The sequence below is a fragment of the Pteropus medius genome, unplaced genomic scaffold (genome assembly GCF_902729225.1).
Source record: "Pteropus medius unplaced genomic scaffold, Ma_sr-lr_union100, whole genome shotgun sequence".
NCBI classification, from domain to species: Eukaryota; Metazoa; Chordata; class Mammalia; order Chiroptera; family Pteropodidae; genus Pteropus; species Pteropus medius.
The window spans coordinates 49538-61198 of NW_024351648.1; the positions used below are offsets into that span (position 1 = coordinate 49538).

Here is an 11661-nt window from a genome sequence, read left to right on the forward strand (position 1 = left end):
TGAAAAGGGAGAGGCTGCCAAGACGTGTGCTAAAATTATATTGTATTCCATCTTACTTTGGGAGTAATGAGATCATTTAACATGAAGTGTAATTTAAAAGTGCAAGGGGCTTTTTTTTTTTTCCTGACTCGCTCCCTTGGTAATAGCTTCAGACTCCACGCGCAGCTGAGTGACACATCAGTAACAGGTACGGAATAAAACCCATTCCTTTCAGAAAATAAGTGTCCGCGGGGAGAGCTGGACAGAATGTGGCGATGACGCACGTGGGTCTTTGAAAGCTGCATCTGTGCCTCAGACTTACCTCCCAAGGGGTTTGGGGTACGTCGCTCTGGTTGCCACACAGAGCCAGACTCCTAGTAAACAGAAGCCTTCAAACGCACGCCTGTGAAACTAACTCCGAAATAAGACAGCGAGCAGCAGCTCAAACCATCGCCCTCCCTTCCTCCTTCCTCCCTTCGAAAGGCTTTCCTCCCAGGACACAGAAATACGACAGCTGATTCTGGTCAAGAGATGCCAGATACATTAACAGGTTCAGGTAAGCTTGTCACCCCCTCCAGGCAGGTAGCACGAAGAACTGGCTGCACTGACTGAGGCTGGAAACGTAGCCTTCTGGGACAATTTCACGTTCAAGGTGAAGTCATATCTCACAAGGCAGCTAATAGTTGTAGGTTTACATATTTAAGAAGGAAGTGGTAATTGAATGATAAAATATTAGCAAAGCCGCAAAAATAGAGCTAGAACATCTCAGAACGGCAGGAATAGTACATGAGGTGTGCGAGGGGTTATAAATGTATCCGTAGGCATCGGTGACATCTTCTGTTGCTATAATTTAAACGTATGATCGACATGAAGATTAATACAGTCAAAAAACTGAACTAGAAATACAAATGCTAAGTATGTTAAAAGAATAAAACACGAGAGCACCAGGAGATTGGAGTGTGGCTTGCTTCATCATTATTACCTTGGAGGGTGTTTTAGCTTATTAAACACTCAAATCCATACATCAGAAAGCAGTTAAAGAGTCACGCACCTGTTTTCTTGGCTTCTGCAGGAACTCGCTGTGCAAACTGGAGTGACTTTCCTCGCCTCTCGTCCTCATTTTTTCTCACCTAAAAAGGGAGCTATTATTAGTGCATGACTTAGAAGATGCTTATATAAAACACCTGGTATATATTTTAAAGCTCATTAGGTGTTTTTTTAAAACATTTTTAAATGCCCGGTCGAGCTTTATTATTCGAAGCGTGGTCCACAAACCCACGGCATCCACACCACCTAAGAGCTCACCCAATCAGAATCTTGCCTTTTAGCAAGGTTCAGGGGATTCGTATTGAGCTCATGAAAAATAATATAAACGGAGCCACTTCGAAATGGAGTCTTACCCTTAAAACCATACTCCTTGCATGTCTGACTCCTCAAAACTTTGAAGTGTTTAAACTGGGCAAAATAACCTTTGGACTGGGTCAAAGCAACATAGCTTTGCGAACGGTTGTTTGGAACACAAACAGGAAAGCAAGCATTCTGATGACCAGACGGAAATTAAAGGCATCCTTCAGAATTAGCACCGCCATGCATAGCCTAAGGATAACGTAGCTTATTTGCACCTATAGAAATTTATTCCTTCTATTCATGTAATTATTCTCCTTTCCCTTCTCACAAATGCCTTCGCCCCTAGTTGGAACACTATTTGGGTTTCTGCATGAGTCAGTTTTTCCTTGAATGACTAGTTATTCCTTTTGTATTTCAAACACTTGTTCCTCTCAGTTTGGCCATTTCTTTTTCAGTGAACACTCTTCAAATACAGACTCTGGTTCAGTAGGTCTGGAGAGAGCCTGAGGTTCTGCATTCCTAACAAGATCCCCGGGGGATACAGATGCCGCTGGCCCAAGAGAATCACTGGTCTACAGACTTAAGCAGCAAACATTAACTATGACAGGACAAGGGAAAAGATAATAAATTAGCACAGTATGAGTTTTAGCTATAATCTGCATGTAAATATCTAGAAAGGACACATAGAGTAGAGATTGTTTTAAGGACTCAGGACTGTGGGGGAATTTGGGGATTTCCTCTACTTGTCAAGTTTGACAGTAAAGATCATCTGTTATCAACCGGCTTCTTTCTTCCTGGGCTGCGGCTGCAGAAGCAGCAGCTCTCCAGAGCTCTCGGCATTTCCCAGTTACACAAAGAGCCTACTGGCTTTCAGAGCTAGGCAGGTTGATTCGGATGGAGAGAGAGAGGCGATGATGAAAATGTAGGCATAATTGAGGAAACTGAGTGAGCATGTCGAAGGCTGGGCATCCTCACAGATTCAGCGAGGTGGACACTTCCATAGTGTGTGTGTGTATTTGTTATTTACGTCCCTCTGTGTTCCTAACAAAATTTGAAAATATTTTGAAAATGCAACCTGGCTTTATCAACTCTAAGGTGATGAGTTTGAGAATATTAGGTTTCCGTGGTACCCCAAAACCCCAGCGCTGTCCTCGGTCAGTGGCGGAGCTGTGAGCCAGGCGCCATCCTTCGCAGAGGTGGCTGTCCCCACTGGGCACGGATTTGTCTGAGACGTAGTAGGTCCAATCCCGGGGGCCCTAACACTTCAATGCGAAATCTCCCTCAGATCTGAGAAGGCCCTGACACCCCCCTTCCCGACTTCAACCCGGTGGATGACCAGGAAAGTTCTGTTGCACTCCCAAAAGTGGCTCCCCATCTCCTGAAGAGCTGGCTCCTCAGAACTGGGGGATCAAACAAATGCAAATGATCACGATCCTCATCGTTATAAAAATATCTTATGTGGTATATTGGAATCTACCCTAAGAAAATGAGAGATTTAGTGTAGCCCGACTTAGTAAAGTGACAGATTGTTGACAACTGAATGCCCAGCATTTAATCAAGAGTACTTTATAAAACCATTAAAAATTATGTCTGTGAAGACCAAGTGATAATCATAGTATTATGGCAACAAACATTTTCTAGGTTCAGGTTTTTTTTTTTAAAAAAAAGGATAAACATTGCATTTAGAACTTAAATACAGCTCAATTTTTAAAATTCTATGCCCGAGCAGCAGCTGCAAGAGAACATTGCAAACTGTAGGCATTCGTTGTATTTGCAGTTTTTTTTTTCAAATTTTGCTTTTTTTCACCCTTTTATTTAATAAGTATGTACTAAATTTATAATGACAAATGAACCATTTTTTTAAATTACGGCTTTTAAAATCATGTATATTAATGCTGATAATAACATTAAGAGTAAAAGATAAAAATTATTACTGTATAATTACAGTTATGCTAAATTACCTACATGTTAAAAAATAAGTCAATGTGTTATTGCTTTTACTGGGAATTAGGGCCATTGAGAAGGGGGGCTGTCTAGTTGCCCGATTTATTCCATGTGGTTTAAGAATGAAACAAATACAAAATATAAGGGGGAAATTTAGGGTTGCGTAAGTAGCTTTGCCATGCACACGCACGGGTTTCTCAAAGAAGCTCCTGAAATGGGGAAGACGGATCCTTATTTAAGAAGAAACGTAAACCACAGCTTGCTCTTTGGCCGGCTTCTGCCATTGAAGAGCTGTCAGCCACCCCCGTGCCTGAGCTTGTGTCCCCTCATCAGGGCAGTCTGGGTGGGGGCCCGATGCTTTCTTCACTTAGATGTGAACCCAGAGGAGAAACTTCCCAGAGCTTCGAGAGTGGTCACAGCCCCTGTGAACAGGAATGCTGTCCCCAGCTCGGAGGCCAGCCTGGCCCCCTGGCAGCCTCAATCCCATAGCCATCGGCTGCCATGCTTTGTGCTCGACAGCTACATAACATCCCGACTTCCTGTGACTGCGAGTGACCGTGTATTTGGGGCTCAGGACTGGTGCAGACAGAGAGCACTAAACAGCACTGTTTTTAAACCGATCCTGCCAAAGTAGAGCCCCTCTCCCTTCGTCATGTCCCAAAAAGCCACTGCCACACTCCCCAGGGTCGGCAACGTGGTCGAAGAGAATCGAAATCTCAGACACAGACCTGCAGGAGAGCGGGCCTGGGATGCCTGACTAGGAAACGTGTCTGCGTCCCCGGCCTCTGCTTGGCGGATCCAGGTGACAGCCGTGGGAAAGCAGCACCTGCTTCATTGCTGCGCCTTTGACACGCCCTCCAAACCCCCTTCTTCCCAAAAGATAGCAAAGGGTCGTGGGTGCCTCCCATGAGCAAGCCATGTTCCAAATGTTATGTTTCCCGAAGGCCCCTCCACTGCAGCATGTGACCACGTCTCTGTTTACTGTTCTCACACCCTCACCAGCCTGTAGCCAGCAGCTGTCAGTCATTCACGTAGACAAACTCAGTATTCCCCACTCCTCCCCAGCCCAACGGCCTCAACTGATGGTCATCATATTTGCCCTCTGCCAATTTTATTCATGTCTTTGTCTCATGGAACCCCCCTACATGAGCAGTGATCAACAATTAAAATTATGAGATATTTCCAGCTGAGTGCCTTGTGAAACACATAATCGACCACGGGTAAAATGACACGTTGCTCATCAGGGACCACTGGCTCCACAGGGAGAAACACACCTTCCGTGACCAAATCTCCAACACAAGCAATGAAGAGGCACCCACCTTTAAAAAGTAGCCAATGAAATCTAGCAGCAAGGGGGCTGTTGAAGGAAATCAGCGTTATCATTACATACTGGCAGATTTAAACTGTGCTCACAAAAGACTCAGATTTCTTTTCAAAGCCCTGATTTCTGAAGAGATTTTCACTTGAAAGTACATTGAGAGAGAGAGAGAGAGAGAGAATTTCTTTTAATTGAAACGACGATGTTTAAGGTCCCAGGACTAGTCAATATAATCCTGTTAACCCATAATTACATTGAAGAGCAATTCTGCCGAGCTGCTACCACTCGCTGTTCTCAAATAGTCTGCTTCCCCATCTGTCTCCTCCGGGTGCCCTTTGCTATGTCCACCGTGTCAAATCCTACCTCATTATCTAGACACAGAACAGGTACTTCTTCCTCCATGAAGTTTCTTTACAATCTCAGACAAAAGAAAGCTCTCTTGTTCTTTATCGATCTCTATAGCAGTTACCACGTTGTATGCGATGATGCGTAAACCTTCTCCTCCTGATTTAGCTGGAAATTCCTTGTCGGGAGACAGTGTGTCTTCATCATTTTGTAACCCGCCCCCCACCCCAAACATTGGTTATCTTGATGGCTTCCAAAGACTAGTCCTTTTATAAAAGTGGTTGAATCAAAAAACGCATGCCTGATATTACACCTAAGAGAAAAATGAAGAATAAATGGAACTTGGAGAAAGTGGCAGATCCAGCCACTTTGGGTATACAACTGTATACCACTTTGGGTATACCCAAAGTGGTATACAGTTGTATACCCAACTGTATACAGGAAAGGCTAACAGCATTTAAACCTGAAGAGACAAGAAGAAGAAAGGTTTTTCTTCGCAAAGCATTCTATTGTATGGCTATGGCTGTCCTTTATTTAATCAACCTCTAGTCATTGAACATTCCCAGTTTTTTGTTTTTTTTTTATTAAGAATCCTACGATGAACATAAATGTTTTTTCAATTTTGTGGATGTGATTACTACTTTAGAATAAACTGTTGGGAGACAATATGGCCAATAAATAGGCACGCGTGTGTTTAAGAGTTTATACAAATTAGTACTTCTAAGTGAAATTCTTCTAGTATTTCACAAAGAGGTGTAAATTTTGCTTTCGTTTTCATTCATAGTTAATAGTTTTGCCCTTGAACGTCTGCCGGATTTTATCCACTGTTGGCTGCCCTGTGCTGGGTCTTCTCCTCTGGGCCCCCTAATTCACCTTTTCTGCCCCGCTCTTAGTGGGCATTATAAAAGCCTACTTGCCCGCCCAGCCGCCCAAGATGCAAGCAGAAGGGGACACCATGCTCGAGGCTGCCTGCGTTCCACATCTGTTAATTCCCTTCTGCTTGTTTGATCTTCCACCGCCCTCAAGGCCAAGTTGAAGAAACTTCTATCCCATAAAACGCTATGCCAGTGACTATCTACAAGGATCTGTCATCTCTGAAATCGCGCGGCATTCACAGCCTGAGTCACATCATTTCTCACTTAATTACACATTATTCGATACTACCCTATTACACCACCTGTGATTTGTTCCCCTCACCCCAAAAAAACCCACTCTGCTCAAAGCGAGAGATGGAAATTTTTACTTTGTAGTTTGTCCCCGCCATACCTGGCACAGGTGTGGACATGGAAGACAATGAAAGAATAGTTGGATTATGCACAAGTTGAAAATCAGCACAGATTTAAAAGGCTAAACCAAATAAACTCCCATCAAACACTCCTAAGTCACACGTAGGTCTAAAATCACGTTTTGTTAAAGCGAAGCTATCCAACCACTTAGAAGCCCGCGGAGGAGAAACATAATTTCAACAAGGGCCTCAAGTTGCAGAGACAATGTAGTTACAGCAACAAAGGAAGGAGCGAGAGCAAGACTTGATTTGAAGTTGACCTTTATAAAGCATTCGAAGGATGCTCAGGAAAAGCCGAGGATGACAGCAGACAGCAAGCTAGGGCCCGCCTTATAAAGTGAACGGATAACAAGAGAAACAAGCACTAATTAGGAGGGACGGAGGCCATGAAAGGGCACACCCTGCAGGACAGAAAGATAAAAGCTTTGTGCACAAGAACCACGAGAACCACGTTCCACTTTGACAGCCTTCTTAGCCGAAAGATGTAGATGAATTTGAAGACGTGCAAAGGTGAACAAAGCTGTCGGAACGATCGGGAAATTCACAAAGCATATGAGGAGTCGTAGAACAACCCAGCTACAGAATCTCTCATGATCCACACTGGTCCCTTTCTCCATCAAACCTTTTCTAGAACCGCCCACTAAGGGTTTTAGCACATACGCCGTGCCTGGCACTTGGTGCACACCGCCTTTAAGCTGCACAGCAACCTTATTTACTCATTTACCCATTCGACAAATACTTATCGTGGGCTTACTTTGTGCTGGGAACAGGGTAGCAAGTGGTGATCAAGACAGTAAGTAAGTGCCTGCTGCCACGAAGCTTACGTCCCAAAGCTCATGGTCAGATAGGTAGAGAGACTGAGGCTCGGAGGCTGTGTGATTCCGAACCTCCACACAAGCCTCTTTTTTTTCAATTCTACCATAATGAAGAAAGCTATAAATCGTTTTTGTTTTTTTTTAGACCTGTCTTAACATAACATGGTTATAAAAATCCTTTGTCTCGATAACACTTATCGAAAAGACTGTTTAAACTATCACTGGGAATATGAAATATGTGGAAAAATCGGACAGACTTCTCTCGCCTTTTATTTACAAAAGCAATGCACAGGCAGCTTCTAGGAATCGGGGTAGGTTGAGAAGACAAAGGGGCTCTCCTTCCCGTGATAAACGAATTGTGGGAAAGGCTTATCGAAAAATAAAACTGTGCCTGGAAAGAAACAAGGCCTGAGATTCCAGAAATAAAAGGAGGCCTCCAAAGCTACGTGACTGTAGCAAGGGGTGGTTCATGGACCTCAGTTCCCAGGGGATACTGAGCCTACACAGAAAGCGGGAGCTCTAAGTCCCAGCCCCGTCTTGGAAGGCCCGGGAAAGCCGAGTGACTGACCCGGTGACACACAGCGAGACAGAAGCAAAGATGCAACCAGAACAACAGCATGACGAGTCATTATCAGTACACGAACCCCGCACATACCTGCCAAGTCTGCTCTGAGCCGATTGGCACATGGGTACTGTCGGATCTTATAAGAGGAGCAAGGATTTTACAAGTTCAGAGATGGAACCTGTATTTGCCAGCCCAAGCCGAGCCTCGAGAGACTCCGAGATCACAGTTTTCACCTCCAGGCTGACAGCCACAGAAGCAGCCTCGTGCTCCAGTGTGCTCACACGGGGAGCCTCGCGAAGGGTTTAATCCTTAATTTAAATCCTAATGATTATTCAGCCTCTTCAGAGTTTAACTCAGTCAAAGTTTAAACTGCCTTCAGGTTCTACAGGCAACAAGGTGGGGAATTAGTTCCTCAGCCTAGAATCCAAATGGAAATGAAGGTGGGCGACTGAGAAACTGATTTTTAAACAGTGGCCTCCTGCCACGCGCCCTTCCCCGCCCCGGGACCTGTCTCTCCATGCCATGCAGAAAAGGGCAGGCAGGGAGGAGACTTCCATCTACGGCGACCGCCTAGCAAACAGCTTGCAGCATAAAGATTTCCCGTCGCCCACTCAAAGCCTGGGGCAGGAACTGTTTTAAAGGAGACTCACCCTTGATGCTTTCTGTCACCCAGTGGGAATAGCTCATTTAATGGAACATGCCCGTCACAGTGTTAAATCGAGAATGCTTTTCACTGAGCACCGGCCTCTCAGACAGTTAAGTGGTTTACGTCCACAAGCACTCAGGGCTGGAAACGTTGCAGGAAATGGAAGGGCCGAGGAAGCTAAAAGCCGCGGCAGGAAGCTCCTCCCTCTCACCCCTAAAACATGAAAGGGATGTTTCTTCTCAAAAACTCCATCTTCCCAAATAAGCGTATGAGGGCCCTGCTCAGCCCCGCACCAGGCCCAGGTGAGCCATCCCAGAGGCCATTTGGCGAGGTGCTGGATTAAGGTGACTCATACAGGACGGAGTCAACACTCCCTGGCTTTTTGCTGATGGACCGACTTGAGATGAAACCACGCCTCCCTCAGCCACTTCTGGAGGCGGCGGCCACTCCCTCTCCTCCTCCCACCCATCTCTAAGGCCTGTTCCAGGTCGCTTTGTCCTAGAGCAGTTTAAGTCTGCCCGCCCATGTTTCATCTTTACCGGGGCTTCTCCGTAGTGACTCGCTACCAGCACCCGAGCCCACGAGCTGGATCCGCTGGGAGTGTGAGGCCCTCAGGAGTCTTCCTCCCCCGGTCTGCACCCCCTGCCCCCCCATCACTGTTGGTTTAGGGGGACACCCACACGTTGAACGACCTACGTTTTTAGTTTTGTTTCTATAATTGTATTTCCCCGTAAAGGAACATCGCTTTAACGTGACATTTTGGGGAAATACGGAAAGTAGAAAGAAAATCCTCCTGCAAGTCAATCGTAACGCTACCAAAATAAAATTATTGGCTCGCTCTCCTTTTCAGTATTTTAACTACGTACTTATTTACACAGGTATAGAAAACTAAGAGCTGACACTTATTGAATGCTACAATGGGTCCACTACTTTGATAAAGGTTCAAACACATTATTTCATTTAATTCTTACAATTCGATATACTAAATTCCAGGTAGTAAATACTACTTCTTATTTCCATGTATTAAATGCAATTTTGTTGGCTCATTGTTGTGGTTTTAACTTTCGATATTAAAACAAGCTTTTTTTCACTTTACTAAAAGTTTTATGGTCATTTTTTTGTAATTTCCTATTTTTACTTTAGACGGTTTAAAATGTCTATTCAGATTTGTTTCTAATTTTTTTATTTTCTAAGTAACACCGATGAACATCTTTATACCTCAACATTTTCTATGGTTAAGATTTAAGATAGATAAAAGGGTATAAGTATTTTCAAAAGTTTGTTCTGTTTCTCACCAAACTCTTCCCTCTGAAGAAATTTTATGTAACTTAAACATAATATCCAGCACTGTCTGAAGTTACTAAATTATCCTGCTAATAAGATAGCGTCGAAAGCAATTTTAAAACTCTAATAACATATCAGCTCGAACTTTCGCACAGAACTAAAAATGCTTAACATAAACTATTAAAAATTTGTTCAAAGTACATTAATGTAGTATAAGCTGGAACTGTTTGGCAAGCATAAAGCAGCAAAAAGCATCTAAAGTTCACCCATGGTCCCACTAGCGCCTAGAAATTGTCCATTTTAGTATTTCAGTGGGTTTCTTTCCATTCCTTAATGGAGATTAAATAGTGTAACCCATTTTCTATATTTTCCCACTGAATAGTATACACTGTAAACTTAAAGGGTCTTTATCTTTCTACTCAAGTGTTTTCCAGAGGTGTCGTACAAACCAACGTGCCTTGTGGCCTTTGGAGAGTGTGGCCGAGTCTGCCGCAACAGCTAGAAAAATATCCTTGCAGATCTGCTGAGGGGCTGACACGTGGGGGGCGGGGGGACACTCTCTCCCTGAGGGGCCAGATCACAAATCGAGGAAGGTTCTCTAGTGGATGTCGCTGGTGTTGCAGACCGGGTGGCTGAGATTTCACTCGTATTAAGCAAAATGCCCATCAGCGCTCTGCCGACTTGGGGAAGGTGACAGATTTCGAGAAAACGAAACTCTGACCGAGGAGGGGCTGCTGTGGGCTGAGCGGCAGGAACGTGGTTTTGACGACTGTTACCTTGTCAAGCCCGTCAGAGGGAGTCTGCTGCCATGGAGGTATTTTTAGAAGCCTAAGCCAGCTGGGAGAGAGCCAAGGAAAAACCGGAGTTGCACTTAGGTTCTGTGACAAGCAGTTTAACCTACTGAAATCATCTTCTGACCTCGGCTCTGGGCGGAGGACCCCGTATCGATGGCGGGGTGCTCCCTCCCCGCCCCCGGGAGGGTCGATCACAGCTGCAAATGCTTACCGGGAGCCTTTGCTCACGGTTCTCAGCTGTCGTCGTCTGCATTTCCCCGTGTGCCGAGGCTGAGACTCAGGACTTCTGGCTGCGCTGAGCTTCCTGCCGAGGATGAGCAGGCTGCAGCCGCTGGGGCCACGGCGAAGTGAGCGTCTCCACCTGTGAAAGAACAGCGTTGAGCTCCCCAGGGCTTGGCACTGTTGGCGCGACTCTCCCGCAGACCCACCCCAGTTAACGACCCTTAGAAAGTTCGAGTTGGAAGAGATCTTAAGAATCACATGAGTTAAATGACAGAGTGCTGCCCTTCGCAGGCTGGGTGCCGCCAACCCATACCACCCCCGTCCAACATGGATCTTAAGACATTTGAATGTGTTGCCAAAATGTAAAAGTCAGGAGGTTTCACGTGAACATCTGGATTTCTGGCTTACTTTGTAGAGCGAGGACGTCTTCAACGGGCAGGCTTCCTTGCTTGCTTGGCACCAGGAGCTTCCCGCCTTCAGGGGTGCCCGGTCTCCAGTCTCCCCAGTTTCCTGTTGTAGCGCACGCTGCTTGTCTAGCAAAACGCCTCCCACAGACGAGCAAATTGACCTCCAGAGATACTTACAGCTTGTCCAACATCACAGGACTGGCGTATAGCCTCGTTCCCCGCCCGGCGTCTGGGCCACAGGCGCACGTCCGCTCTCGACGACAGACCGTCCACAAGTGCCCCGCGCGACTTCAGAGCAGCTTTTATAAAAGCCACTGGGCTTCCCGACGGTCTTTGAGAGCCCAGCTGATCTCAATCCTGAATTGAAGTTCTTCCTCGATGAGCAAAGTGAATCAGGTGGAGAACACGGCCTGTCAGTCGAAGATTCCTGCTCGGCGGCTCACAACATCAGGTGCACGTTAGAATCGGATGGCCCAGCCCCACCGAGACCAACAAAAGCCGAGTCTCTGGATCTGGGTGGCAGGACTGTTTGAGGCTCCTCGGAGGGCTGCATTATGCCATCACGCTCTCTGATCCCTCTCCGAGGTTGCTGACCAGGCTTCCTGCCCTAGCACGCCTGAGTCCTCTTTAGGTAATTCATGTGAGTTTGAAAGTTCTGGAAAGTTTCTTCATCTGGAAAATGAGGATAGATTAGATTAGCAATTTCTAAT

The 11661-nt window shown here is 45.6% G+C and overlaps 1 long non-coding RNA gene across 1 annotated transcript; it reads right to left on the reverse strand.

The window, feature by feature from the left end:
- Positions 1-1042: 1042 nt before the first annotated feature.
- LOC120587316 (uncharacterized) lies at positions 1043-11008 on the reverse strand. Its single transcript, XR_005648914.1, has 3 exons — positions 10953-11008; positions 10534-10683; positions 1043-1109 (listed from the first exon to the last, which is right to left on the reverse strand). It is a non-coding gene; the product is annotated as an uncharacterized LOC120587316 (long non-coding RNA).
- Between the last annotated feature and the right edge of the window lie 653 nt (positions 11009-11661).